Genomic DNA, 13,625 nt, shown 5'->3' on the forward strand with positions numbered 1-13,625 from the left:
TTGTGTGATGGATAGGAAGTCTGTTAGTTGGATTGAAAAGGATAATGGAGGGATAGAAGAGGGAAGAGTCTAGAAAGTGTTTATTGGGAGATCATAGAAGTAAGATGAGGTTTGGGATGAGTATATGGAGAGATGGAGGAGCGACGAGTCTCTAGAAGTGGATTAGGGAAGTCCTACTAGTAAAATGGGGTCTCAGATGAGTCTAAGGAGGGATACGTAAGGGAAGAATCTAGAAAGGGTTGTTTTGGAGATCATAGTAGTAGAATGGGTTACTTTGGAGATCATAGTAGTAGATCGAGGTTAAGGATGAGTCAGAGAGTGGAAGTAGAGGATGTATTACTAGAGGAATAAGGTGAAACATATGACAGTGCATTGGAGAGACGCAAAAGTGTTTTTTTAACAGTAGGAGTAAAGTAATAAATATATAGATACATAAGTACATGGAAGGTATGCATGTAAAATAAAGTAATATATCAAGATGTAAGTTGTAATTAATAAACTCAGGCTTTCAAGTGTTGATGTACTTTAAGTAAATTTATTTGTGTGCTTTCTTTTTTCTTTTTAATAATTCAATAGTGAAGCAATTGTACGTAGTTATGATAAAATGTACATATTGTGATAAATAAACGTATATGAAAACTATGCAATGACCTATATAGATGTGCAGCATATAAAAAAATAACCTTAAGTAATATGTACATTTGTTAAGCAGACCTAAAGAATTTCTCTATATATTCAAACATAATTGTTATACATATTTATACAAAGACATACAAATATCTAGACACATAAATATTTTCAAATTAAATGCTTATATATAAAGGGATTTTCTGTACATTTCTATTTGAGTATGTTGGTTGAGTAGGGACGAGCCAACTCTTGAGTAGTCTTCTGAAGGTAAGATAGTTATCTGTGGATCTTATGTTTGAGGGTAAAGAGTTCCCTAGTTTGGTGCTTGAACACAGAAGGATATGCTACCTATGTAGTTTTGCTTGTTTGGTGGGATTTTGAGGCGAGGTACAAATCTGGAGCACACGTTCCTTTGTTGAATGTATTTGGTGATTTATTTTCTGACGAAGAGCTCTCTTGTTCCATGTATTACTTTGTAGGTGATACAAAGAAGCTTGAATGTGGATCTTCTGGCAACCGGTAACTAATGTAGGGCTTTCAAGGCAGGAGAAATGTGGGCTTGTGGCTTTACATGTGATAGTAACTTGGAAGCACAGTTCTGAATCTATTGCAATCTTTCATAGTTGATAAAGATGATCCGTGGTAGAGGCCATTGGCGTAGAATGTACAAGAGAGATAGTAGCCTGGACCTTGCGTGGAAATCCTAGGTGAGAGAAGATACATCGCAGAGTTTTCATAGTAATAAAGCTTGATCTTGCTAACTTGTCCACTTGGGCATTCATTGATAGCTTGGCGACCATGGTAAATCCAAGGTTTCTTAATTCCTTAGATACTTTAGGAGCTGTTTCCACATCATTAGACCAAGCAGCGAGTGGGTCATATTTTTTTCAATTGCTACATATGAATATTTCAGTTTTGGAAGCATTCAATTTGAGATGGCTCTGTGTCATCCACTGCTCAACGGCTCTGAGGCAACAGAAAATGTGTGAGTTTCCAAAATGTTTGGGGCTTTCCAGTTTAAGGAGTACTTGTGTGTCATCTGCATAGTTATAGCATGTGAGGTAAAATTCATTGATCATTACTGGTAATGACTTCATGTTGATGTTGCAAATCATGGATGAGATGATAGAGCCTTGAGGGACTCCTGTTTTTGTGAAGTAAAGTTTGGAGGAGAAAGGGAAAGAATGGATGACATTTGTTCTCTTTTGCAGATAGAATGTGATCCATTTAAGAGCAGTCCCTTCTATGCCTGCTTTGTAGACTCTTTGTATTAGAGTATCATGGTCAACAGTGTCATATGCAGCTGGGATGTCCAAGAGAAGTTCTGCAGCAATCCGGTTCCGGTCTACGGTGTTCTTGAGGTCATCCCAGATGGAGATGAGGGCAAAATTCTGTGCCTCTTTCTAGACGGAATCCTGTTTGGAAGTCTGAAAGTATGGAGTTATCTTCAACGAATTGTGATATCTGGGCGAACAGTGCAGTCAGTCATATCATCCAAGGTGAAACACTCAAGCATGTCTAAAGGTTGTTGTCAACTTACCGTAGCAAAACCGGACCTGTGGTGGTGTCAGATGCCCCAATCTGGATTGTTTCAAACTGTCAGTAAAAAACAAAGACAAAAAGTTCTACCCTGATAACTCAACCAATTAGTATGGATTCCCCAGGCATCATTCAATCCTCTTTCTTTTTGGACAGTCAAGTTCAACACCAATGTTCTGGGAAGAATGGGTGGAACTATTCAAAAACTATTTAGTTTCCTTGGATGGGAAGAACCTCGGGTCCAAAAGGAAGAAGTCTTTGTTAATCAGTGCTCTAGGTAAAGAGGAGCAACATGTAGTTAAGTACTTATCCATGGCTAAAGACCAACAAATGCAAAAGAAACAATTGATAAACGGAATGCTGGATAATGCAAATATTCACCCCCAGTCACAAGTATCTGGGTTTAATCCATCATTCTTTTGCTCACCACAGCACCCCAGCTTGGACCCAGCCATATGCAAATCAGACTTGACCCTGTTCCTTGTGGGAACAGTCCAGTCTGAACTGCCAATCCAGGTCCTCCCTGGACCAGAAACAAGCATCCTGGGACCGGTTGCAGGGCATCAACCTTCATCAGTCAGGCTAGCTTGTATCCTGTGGTGTAGTGAGCACAGGCCCCACGTCTGGGCATAGCCTTCCCGTGCTCACTACATCACTGATTCAAGCTAGCCTGGCTGATGAAGGGTGATCCCCTGAAACCAGTCCCAGGATGCTTGCTTCAGATCTGGGGTGAATGTTCGCCTTGTCCAGCATTCCATCCATCAATTGTTTCTTTTGCATAAAGACCAACAAAGCCATGACAATGTCGGATGTGGACCAGGAGGCTCAGTCGGGATTTGCCAACAGGTTTGCTGAATCAGTCAACCTGGCTAAGAACAGACATAAGTGACATGCCCAGCCACAAAGAATGCAATGAAAGCACAGAGGAATCTGTGGCTAGACTACTGGAGCTGGCAATCAAATGTCAAATTTTCAACATAATAGATATAACGACTAACTCATCGTTCAATGCTACCGCAAAAAAAAAATGCATGCTCGGTTGTGGGTTGCAAGGAACCCCCTTCTTAAAAGAAGCCTCTGATATTGCAAAAATTGTTGAGGAATCTAATTGTGGCATGAGAGCCATGGAAAACCTACAAGACAGAAAGAGAATGGAGATAGTGGTGGTAAGGGGTGGTGAGGGTGAAGTTTGTGTATCAATAAAAAGAGAGTTAGCAAACAAGGGAAAAGTAAAGCAGGAAGACATAATCTGGAAAAAAGTGGAAGTCAAAAAAGGTTCACTAGGTGCAGGATTGAATAGCAAAGTTTGTAATCTAAGTCGTATTTTGCGCTCAACAAGGAATATAGGTAAAGTGGTAGAAGGAGACACTTCGCCAGAATGTGAGGACCAATAGTGGCAAAGGGAAGTGTTACAGTATTTAGTGAGTAGATGGTAGAAGCCAATAGGATTTTGAGTGCATGTGAGGCTGAGGAACAATCAGGTAGGAATTTTTGCCTGAAAGCTGGCTTTAAAATAAATGGCAAGGTGGTGCACTTATGGTTATTCTGGAAGCGTTGGTGCAAACAGTGTGGGGTAACGTTAAACTTGAGTCCAAATATATCAATATGAAGGCGTTTCAGGGAAATACCATAGAGGTGGAGGGGTACTTTCAGGCAGATATTGAATTCAGGCATGAGTATACTTCATTAAAGGTTTACATGTCAAAATGAAGTCTACCCATCCTCAGAAAGGGTGCATCAATTTGACCTTCTTAGTACCATAAACCCCAGAGGGGGGACAGTCAGGTGTTGGTGGTAGAAGACAGTAATATTGATAGGATTTTTAGATGCTCGCCCTTGCATTTGAGAGATAATCTCTGCCCTCTTACTCACTGAGATCTTAAATCTACTATCCCCTACAAGAAAACAAGGCAGAAAGTCAGGAAATAATTTTCAAATGGCACTGCAACATATACCATCACTTTTCCTCGCTTTTCAGCCAACAACATGTTCCATTGTGGGCTTGTATTTTTGCTTTTAACAGTTTCATTATGGACAGAAAACCTCAACATGTAAAGTCCTGTTTGTTAAAATGCCATAATTGGCCAAAGGTATTATATATGACATGGAGCCATGTTGTATTCTTATAATGTCTATGTGGCCTTTCCCTTTAAAGATTGGTTCTATTTAGATCTCTTGTATTGCGGTGTTCAATGTCAGGGCTTCTGGTCAGTTACCCGATAGCCTTGATGTGGACACCAGCATTTCTCTGTGTCGCTTAATAAATTATAGATGAGATATCCACGAATTCCATTGTTGAAAGGATGAAAGATTTATTTAAAGAAGAAATTGGGGAACTTAAAGGGTATGTGCACAAAATCATGCTCAGAAAGGATGCTGTTCCCGTGCAGCACAAAGTCAGGAGAGTCCCATAATAGCCAGAAGTGAGGTGAAGAAAATGTTGTGCGAGATGCTAGAGCAAGGAGTGATTGAGCAAATTGAGACTTCAAATTGGATTTCGCCCGTTGTTATCACGACGAAATTGGATGGAAAAACAGGTTTTGTGTGGATTTGCGCTCGCTAAATCAGAATATAGTGGTAGATAGTTTCCCCTTACCTAATATTAATGAGTTGATCTTATTATTAAAGGGAGGAAGATTTTTCTCGAAGTTAGATTTACGTAGCGCGTACCATCAGATTAGTTTGCATGAAGTGTCGAAGCCGTTGACAGCGTTTATAATATCGGAGGGGGTTTTCCAATTCACTCGTATGCCGTTCGGGCTAGCATCTGCTGCTGCAGTGTTTCAGTGGATGATGGGATCAGTTCTAGCAGGGATAAAAAACGTGTATTTTCAAGACGATGTTTTGTTATTTGGGGAGACGATTGAGGAGCACAATTGAGGATTAACGTTAAAAAAGGAGAAGTGTAAGTTTGCTGTGGAGGAGGTAGAGTATTTGGGTTATACGTTGTCAGCAGAGGGTGTAAGACCAAAACGGGATTTGATGGAAGGAGGTGGATCAGTTGGGAGTGGAGTCGTTATCGAGTGAGGGATCAGTTGCAACTGTTGAAGATGTTCTGGATTTGTGTTCTGGTGCAATAGGGAGGTTGCAGTGGAATGAGAGTATGGTGAAGGATGCCGTGATGCGTAGCGTCAAGAAACTTATTGTAAAAGGTAACAGACGTGAAAGCACCCTAGAGATGGTGGTTAGGCTGTATGCAAAGGTGTTGGATGAGTTGTCCATTTATGATAAGGAGGGGAATGTTGTGATGAAGGATGATAAGTTCATTCCACCGCATGATCTAAGATTTTTGTTATTCAGGTTGGTGCATGAGGGTCATCTGGGTCAGTCACTTACCAAGAAGAGATTGAGGGAATATTTTTGGTGGCCAGCAATGGACCTACAGGTTTCAGAATGGGTTGAGAGGTGTGTGGATTGTTAGGAGTGTGAGAAGAGGTTAAAAGTGGGTAGCAATGTGAATCATGGTATAATTGAGGATCCTGCGTCACCTTGGCATACGGTTTGTATGGCTTTCATTGGACCGTTTAGTGGTCTTAAAGCAGATTTAAAGTTTGCTTTAGTGTTGAGAGATGTTACATCTAAATGGCTGATTGTTAAGTTCTGTAGTGAAATAACTACTAAATCTACCATTAGTCTGATGAACAATATTTTTCGGGAAGAAGGTTTTCCAGTGAAATTGATTACAGATAATGGTACACAATTGACGTCTGAGGAGATGGTGAAGTTTTTGAAAAATTGTGGCATTGTACATTGTAGGACGTCATTATATAATCCTCAAGGGAATGGTATCATAGAGAGGGCGAACAGAATGGTTAAGGGGGCAATCCAGATGGCTTGTTCAAGTGGTGGTGAAGTGAAAGATATGGTTGAGGATTTAGTGTGGGCTTATCGCACAACAGAAAATTATTCTTCAGGGAAGATTCCTTTTAATATGATGAGGGGACGTGTGGCTGGGACCAAACTAATTCCAGCTTGGATGAAGGATTGCATTGGACTGGCAAATTTGAGTGGGGCAAACACGAGAGGAAGTGTAGTCCTGTGTGGAAGGAGCAACATTTCGGTGAATGACTTGGTGAAAGTTAAACCAGGACGTGTTGGTGGTGGACTTACAAAATTTAGAGGACCATTTAAGGTGAAATCTGTCCATGATAGATTTGTAACTTTGTGTGATGGGGAGCATTGGAATCTAAGGAGGGTGGCTTTGTATAAGAAACATGAAGGGAATGAGAGAAAGGGGACTGATATAAGGGGAAAGGATGTTGTACGTGTTGATCTTGATGATGTTGGTGTAAACGATTCTAATCAAAGAGACAGGAGACCTCCAGCATATTTGAAAGATTATTTCTGTGATGATGCATGATTTCTTTGCTTACCTTCAGTTTCAAGTTTCTCATTACTTTTGTAATTCTTCTGTTGTAGGTGTGTTAGATTTGCGAAGGGAAGAGGATATGCTGTATTCTTATAATGTCTATGTGGCCTTTCCCTTTAAAGATTGGTTCTATTTAGATCTCTTGTATGGCGGTGTTCTATGTCAGGGCTTTTGGTCAGTTACCCGCTAGCCGTGATGTGGACACCAGCATTTCTCTGTGTCTCTTAATAAATTATATATTACATTTTGTAATATACTTTGTGGACAGAGATTCTTCCCCTACAACAAGCCACTTATCAGGTATGTTTTAATGTTTATCAGTGTTCTCTAGTCCATTTCAAAAACTGCTTGTTTCACAGGCAAAATCAAAAGTAAACTCAACTCACATATTTTGTGAGTTTTCGCTCTTTCTTTCACATCATGCATTAAATCCGGCATTGACAAAGCAAACTGTTTTGTTTTTTGCATAGTTTTATACCAAGCTTCACAACTGTTGGGACAGAAAAGTCCTCTGCATGGTAAGAGGCGTGTACCCCTGCCTTGAATGCTCAACTGTATTGTTTCCCGGATCCCAAATGCTGACTTTTTGTCATAGACTAACATGGATCAAGCATTTGTGCCATGACATAGGCCTGACTCACGGTTTGCGGTCTTGTTGCACCGGATGAGGCACCCAAAGCGCTGCTCTCATGGTGGTGGAATGCTACCACCTTCATCAGGAGTTCAGTAGCAAAAGTGCAGTGGTGGTAGTAGATAGTTTCATGCTCAGTAGTAGTGAACATGATCTTTTTACCATGTGTCACTGAAGTGAGGCCTACAGGCTCACCACTCTTTTTAAAAGTCAAGCTGTTGTGTGTTTAACTCACCCCTGGCCTAAATCGGGTAGATGTGGAATGATGTGTGTGATGGAAACATGTGGTAGGTGCATGTGTGCTCGCAAGAATTACACACTACACAAGGGGTGAAGTGTGGTACGGTGCACTCATGGTAAGTGTGTGAATGCTGGCAGTGTGTGCTTTTTAAATAACACATTCTTGTATAATACAGAAAGGCTGCAGTACTGAACAGTGTATGCAGACTGAATGCGTCTACGGCATGTACTTATGCTTGTAGTGGCATACTTCATGAGAATAATAGTGCTGTGCAGGAAGTGTGCTGTGGACGTAAACTGAGTGCAAGTGTGCTTGCACTGGTACGTTCCATGGAGGACCTTCGGTTCCATTTAAGAAGCCCAGGCCTGCCTGGTGGATAACATGAGTAGAGTAATCCCCCCAGACTGATTAGTGTATTGCTGCATTCCTATTAGCTGGGAGGGCATGGCCTGAAGGATGGGAGATACACTCTCTCTGTGCATTTAAAATGTTTTTTTGATTCAATGATAGATCACAAGGAAGAGGCGAGGGCACATCTCGGACAAGGAGATGGGGCTGATAAGGGAATCATACAGGGTAGTGCTGGGAGCCCAGGATTAACCTCTTGATGCACAAATCTCTGTGGCTGACATCCAGGTGTGAACTCTGGTCACTTCCATGAATCTTGTTGTGGGTAATCAGCTTCAGAGTCCTACTTGCTGTGACAGACATCCTTCAGAAGAAAGGGGAAGGATGTCCATTTCAAATAAACAGAACCCCAACATAAACCTTCAAAGATTCAAACACTAAATTACATTGTGCCTGGAAAAGGACTAGGAGAGTAGGGAGTAGTAGAGTTGAGACTCCAATCTCCTCTACGGCCAAGCAGCCAGATGGGCTGTGTGGGAAGGGGAACTGCCGCAAGACTTCTGCCTGTGACCAGGACTGGGGGCCCAGGGCTGCTAGTCTCCCCGCTGGACATTGATTTATTGTTTACGTTGCTTGCACGTTGAGTTATGAGTCGCGTTCACTGATTTGTATCTGTGCTACCCTCGCCCCCTCCGAAGGAGTGCTTGTACGACGCTACCTAAGTGTGATCCCAACCCCCATTCTGTTTAAAAGGCTCCCTTGAGCCAGCAAGCTGACGAGCTTTGGAGATGCACCTGTGGTACTGTAGTACTGTGACCTGGAAGGAAATTGGCAGCATTTCCAGCAACCCCAGGTGATTTTTCTTTGCTCTCTAAAACTGCTGCTATCTACTGATGAAGGACTCAACCCAGAAACATGTGTCTAGAGATATACAGCAATGTCTGCACTAACTTTGGTGAAAAACTCCAGCTAATTTTGAAGTAGGTTTGAACTATGTACTGCATTTACCAGGATGCAAAGGGGCGAACTGTGCTGGGACTGTGAGGCAGTGTGCTCCCAACCCCCATGCTACCTAACTGAGACTCGGGGGCAGATGGGGTGCTTCACCCAAATGAGCAGGATCCATAGTAGGTCGGGCCCCGGGACATCGGGATTAAAGGCCTCAGCCCACCACAGCGGGGACCAGTAACTCCTGCTTTCCACGTGATCCACTGAAAGGAATTCTGACAGCACAAAATATAGGTATAACATCGGCAGCAGCAGCGCAACCACCCTAACACAAAGAATAAGTAAAGGAACAGGTAGAAGTAGCAGAAGTAACATCACACGATTCTCACACATAAAGAACAGGTACAATATAGGTAGCTGACACACTAAAGGAGTGAGACGAGTTAAAGGACTTGTACGCTCTCTGTTAACAGACATAAACATATAAGACATGTCAAACTACTGGAAGAAAAAGTAGAAACCCTTATGGAATTACATACATCTATGTCATCATATAGTATAATGAACCCTCACCTACCTAGTGTGGCATACCTCACCAGTGGGTTCCACATCCAGCACTGGGAAGCATATGAGACCCTACTATCCACTGGCCCTGCTGGCTCCAGCTATGGGCTGCCTAGCTTTGGTGGGGTTATGTCACTTAATGTCTACATTTATTCCCTTCTTTTCCTAAACTGAGACCTATATTTATATACTGCTGCTCAATGATTTCCGCAGACTCTTGCCTTCGGACTATGGGTATCTCAGATGAAATATTGCGAAAGGGTCCGTGGTTCACAGGGTATGCTCTTCTAGTGCTTTTTATATAGCCTCTGGTTGTGCGAAAGATGGAGCACTGGACACGCCCCTTCTTCATAGAACTGGTACACCTTGGACCTATTTGCGCAACCCGGGGGCACTTTGGTATTACAGAAGTGACAGCAGATGCTTGTGTGTCCCCGAGAGCGCTGGCACACATAAAGCGCCATCACTATGATCAGAAAATGCGCTGTATCTGTGATACGGCCCCTGGGGCAGAACCAGTGAAGCTCCCCACTTTAGAGGGCAGAGTACACCTACGGCAGTGGCAGCACAGGCCTCCCTATCCCAGTACAGGGACAAACTGAGCAGAAACAGAGCGAGTTTGGTTTTTCACAGACCAGGTATAGCATGGCAGTAGCAAAGCATGCTTCCGTGCCCCACAGAAGGCAGCAGGTGTAGTCAATCGGACCCGGCAGGGCAGACCCGCACAAACTATCATGACTCCCAGAACGTGCATGGTTAAGGCAGGAGTGACATGTGATTACAGACAGATCTCTGGAGCAGGAGCTGAAGTCACAGAGAGGAGAGCGTAAGTAGATGAGTGAGTAACCGTGCGAGCTCTGGAGTGTGGGCTGAAGTCACTGAGAGGAGTGAATAGGTGGATGAGTGAGTGACCGTGCAAGCGCTGGAGCGGGAACTTAAGTCACTGAGAGGAGTGAATAGGTGGATGAGTGAGTGACCGTGCGAGCTCTGGGGTGTGGGCTGAAGTCACTGAGAGGAGTGAATAGGTGGATGAGTGAGTGACCGTGCGAGCTCTGGGGTGTGGGCTGAAGTCACTGAGAGGAGTGAATAGGTGGATGAGTGAGTGACCGTGCAAGCTCTGGAGTGTGGGCTGAAGTCACTGAGAGGAGTGAATAGGTGGATGAGTGAGTGACCGTGGGAGCTCTGGAGTGGGAGCTGAAGTCACAGAGAGGAGAGAGTAGGTGGATGAGTGAGTGACCGTGCGAGCTCTGGAGTGTGGGCTGAAGTCACTGAGAGGAGTGAATAGGTGGATGAGTGAGTGACCATGCGAGCTGTGGAGTGTGGGCTGAAGTCACTGAGAGGAGTGTGTAGGTGGATGAGTGAGTGAGTGACCGTGCGAGCTCTGGAGTGTGGGCTGAAGTCACTGAGAGGAATGAATAGGTGGATGAGTAAGTGACCGTGGGAGCTCTGGAGCGGGAGCTGAAGTCACAGAGAGGAGAGCGTAGGTGGATGAGTGAGTGACCGTGCAAGCTCTGTAGTGTGGGCTGAAGTCACTGAGAGGAGTGAATAGGTGGATGAGTGAGTGACCATGCAAGCTCTGGAGTGTGGGCTGAAGTCACTGAGAGGAGTGTGTAGGTGGATGAGTGAGTGAGTGACTGTGCGAGCTCTGGAGTGTGGGCTGAAGTCACTGAGAGGAGTGAATAGGTGGATGGGTATACACCCGTTACAACGCATCTTTTACTCCGCACTACCATTACAACGCGACTTTTACAACGCATACCATTACAACGCATTGCGCTGGGGGGCGCTCTAGGATAGGGAATAAGTATAATTTACTATCCAACACCTTCCCTAGGGTCCACGGGGACTGGAGTTAGAATAGTAAATTATACTTACCACTATCCAGCACCTCAAAGCGCTATGCCTTGTAATGGTATGCGTTGGCATGGTCACGCTGTAATAGTAGGTAGTTGTAACGGTATGCGTTGTAACATGGTACATCCGGTGGATGAGTGAGTGACCGTGCAAGCGCTGGAGCGGGAACTTAAGTCACTGAGAGGAGTGAATAGGTGGATGAGTGAGTGACCATGCGAGCTCTGGAGTGTGGGCTGAAGTCACTGAGAGTAGTGTGTAGGTGGATGAGTGAGTGACCGTGCGAGCTCTGGAGTGTGGGCTGAAGTCACTGAGAGGAGTGAATAGGTGGATGAGTGAGTGACCATGCGAGCTCTAGAGCAGGAGCTGAAGTCACAGAGAGGAGAGCGTAGGTGGATGAGTGAGTGACTATGCGAGCTCTGGAGTGGGAGCTGAAGTCACAGAGAGGAGGGCATAGGTGGATGAGTGAGTGACCGTGCAAGATCTGGAGCAGGAACTTAAGTCACTGAGAGGACTGAATAGGTGGATGAGTGGGTGACCATGCGAGCTCTGGAGTGTGGGCTGAAGTCACTGAGAGGAGTGAATAGGTGGATGAGGGAGTGACCGTGGGAGCTCTGGAGCGGGAGCTGAAGTCACTGAAGGGAGTGAATAGGTGGATGAGTGAGTGACCATGCGAGCTCTGGAGCGGGAGCTGAAGACACTGAGAGGAGTGAATAGATGGATGAGTGAGTGACCATGCGAGCTCTGGAGCGGGAGCTGAAGTAACTGAGGGGAGTGAATAGGTGGATGAGTGAGTGACCGTGTGAGCTGTGGAGCGGGAGCTGAAGTCACAGAGAGGAGAGCGTAGGTGGATGAATGAGGGACTGTGCGAGCTCTGGAGCTGAAGTCACAGAGAGGAGTGAATAGGTGGATGAGTGAGGGACCATGCGAGCTCTGATATCATCACTTTAGGAATATTCCACGTCAGCACCCTTCAGGTCCTGCTGCTGTCGCTCTGAGGCCTGCTGTGTGTCCTGCTTCTTGGGGTTTCCATGTAGTAAAGGTAGCTGCTACCTAGCAGGCCACTGTTCTTTGCAGCAGACCAGCCACGGCCTAAGTAAATGTGCTCTACATGGGAACACAGGTGCCACCCCCTCCGAAAGGGTTAGAATGTGACACCCCAGGCGCCGTGCTATCCAAGCCTCGGTGCTGCACCTGTTCACAATGAAGAGCGCCGACACTGCATGATGTCACCAAGAGAAGAGAGCGTGCAAGCGATTAGCGGCCGGCCTAGGTCACGTTATTTTGTTTACTGTGCTTGGCTTTGAGAAAAGACTTACATGAGAGGTTGCTGGCAAACTGGGCAGACGCCTGAGAAATACGACCCAAATGTATCGTTTGGGCGCACTTCCCAGCAGTCCCGGCGTCTTCCTCTCTGGGCGCAGAAACGTGTGACCTGCTCTCTTTTTTTTCATTTCCACCAGTGTCAGCGTCTTATCTTCGTCCCCAGTGGCACAGAGCCTCACCAGCGAGACACCCCTTCCTGCCAGTATTGGCTTTTTACTCTGCCCTTCTTTATACTGCTCACTAGTGCGAGCTCCTCACACTGTCAACGTCTCACGCTGCCCACCAGCGCGAGCTTCCCACACTCCCTCTGTTCACCAGTACCACTCAAAAACAAGAGCTAAGTTTCAGTGCCCATTCAACACTTGGCCTCTCCGCTGAAGGTGCGATTCTGTGTGAACTGTCATTTGCTTACCTCGATTGAAGTCGGTATAAGCACGCTTGGCTGTTTTGCTGGGAACGGGACAGACCCTATGACTTCGGAGGGGTCCTAAAATCACCCACCCGTCCTCTAGGCTCTTTCTCTGGAGCAGGACTCGCGCTGGATGTCACGCACCGGCTCTACGCGCGGTCTCAGTGGCCCTTTTCGAATGCGACAGCTGTCACAAGGCCCGGGTTATTTTTAGCTCCAGGGCGCCTGCTGTAAACATTTCTGCGGGGCACAAGCCCGCTTGGTGCGACGGTGGTCTGCGGCCGTCGTCGAGCACAGAAAGAGCCTGCGTGGGTGTGTGTCTGCAGGAGAGGGAAACGTACCTGTTTGATGCAAAGGGTCTCTACTCGGGGGCCTGGTGTGACTGCCTGGAACGCGCTGACGCAGATGTGCCAGCGACGGTGCCAGCCGTGTGTTTGTTTGTGCGGTTTTCAGACTAGGCACTTGGGGCACAGCGCCAAACCCCTCCCTGCTGGGATCCGCTGACTCACCCGGATCCTGCTTGCTGATACCTTCCGCTCTCACAGGGCGGCTGGGATCGGCCTGGGATCGGCCAGAGACGCGACAGACGTTTCCTAGCCCTTCGGTGCCACTGCATCACTTTCACTTACTGCAGGGAGTGAACAACACAAGCCTCCGACATATAGGTCTGTCTACCTGTAATTTCACCCTGAACAACAAGCAGTGCAGGAACTGGAAACACTCTTTACTCTGACAGTATATGGCCAGAGCCACTGGAATTATGCGGCTC

General features: G+C 45.6%; 1 protein-coding gene across 4 annotated transcripts in view; it reads right to left on the minus strand.

The window, feature by feature from the left end:
- LOC147701464 (DNA-directed RNA polymerases I, II, and III subunit RPABC5-like) overlaps positions 1-13,338 on the minus strand; it is a 72,336-nt gene extending 58,998 nt beyond the window's left edge. The window contains exon 1 of one of the 4 annotated variants that reach the window (XM_086930138.1): positions 13,198-13,338. The gene's annotated coding sequence lies outside the window, so the exon portion shown is untranslated. Of the gene's footprint in view, positions 1-12,859; positions 13,129-13,197 lie in introns of those variants that run through there. The other 3 variants (XM_086930140.1, XM_086930141.1, XM_086930139.1) reach the window with 3 other exon arrangements.
- Positions 13,339-13,625: the final 287 nt, after the last annotated feature.

The sequence above is a fragment of the Lissotriton vulgaris genome, chromosome 7 (genome assembly GCF_964263255.1).
Source record: "Lissotriton vulgaris chromosome 7, aLisVul1.2, whole genome shotgun sequence".
Lineage (NCBI taxonomy): Eukaryota > Metazoa > Chordata > Amphibia > Caudata > Salamandridae > Lissotriton > Lissotriton vulgaris.